Genomic DNA, 1,092 nt, shown 5'->3' on the forward strand with positions numbered 1-1,092 from the left:
CCACCTTTTGAGAGCCATCTGCCTGTCCATCCATTCACTCTATGCATTAACTTAACCTTGAGAAATACAAAAAGTTTGCACTTAGAACCACTTATGTCTTCTGGGATACCAAGGTAAGTTCCCATTCCTCCTTCATTTTGTATTCTAAGCACATCTTTAAGCTGTTGTCTAGTAGCCGCATTAATCCGCTTACCAAAGAGTAAGGAAGATTTATCAAAATTAATACATTGTCCAGACGCTTTGCCATATTTCCTGACTACTTTCATTACTTCTTCACATTCACGGGGCTCCGCCTTACAGAAGAAAAGGCTATCATCAGCAAAGAGAAGGTGGGATACCAACGGGCACGCGCGTGTAACGCGCATCCCTGTAATCTTCCCTTGGTTCTCTGCATGATTGAGAAGGCTAACGAGCGCTTCCGTGCATATAATAAAAATTAAAGGAGACAAAGGATCCCCTTGACGTAATCCTCTCCCTGGAACAATATTTCCTCTTGGCTCACCATTGATAAGGACCTTATATTTCCCCGACGTAATATAACGCATTATCCAGGCAATCCATATCTCTGAGAACCCCATTTTGCGCATGACAGCTTCAATAAAGGGTCATTCCATCCTATCATATGCCTTACTCATGTCTGTCTTGATAGTCATCATTTTACTACGTCCACTAGGTTTAGTTCTAAGAGCGTGGAACATCTCCTGAGCAATCATAATGTTATCTGAGATCTGTCTCCCAGCAACAAAGGCTGACTGAGTCTCCGATATCAGTCCTGGTAGCACTCTCTTTAATCTCTGGCATAAGACCTTAGAGATTATCTTGTAACTGACGTTACATAAGCTGATGGGTCTAAACTGGGCCATTTCATTGGGCGTCGTTGTTTTCGGTATAAGACATATATTTGTATCATTCAGTCCATTCGCCATCGTCCCCTCGAAAAGGAATTTATTAGCCATAAGAGTTAAATCATCCTTTACAATATCCCAGAATTTCTGATAGAAAAATGCCGTCATCCCATCTGGACCTGGGGCCTTTTCCGGATGCATAGCAAAGAGCGCTAGTTTGATCTCCCATTCAGAGACCGGAGCTGTA

Source organism: Brassica oleracea, chromosome C9, assembly GCF_000695525.1.
Source record: "Brassica oleracea var. oleracea cultivar TO1000 chromosome C9, BOL, whole genome shotgun sequence".
Lineage (NCBI taxonomy): Eukaryota > Viridiplantae > Streptophyta > Magnoliopsida > Brassicales > Brassicaceae > Brassica > Brassica oleracea.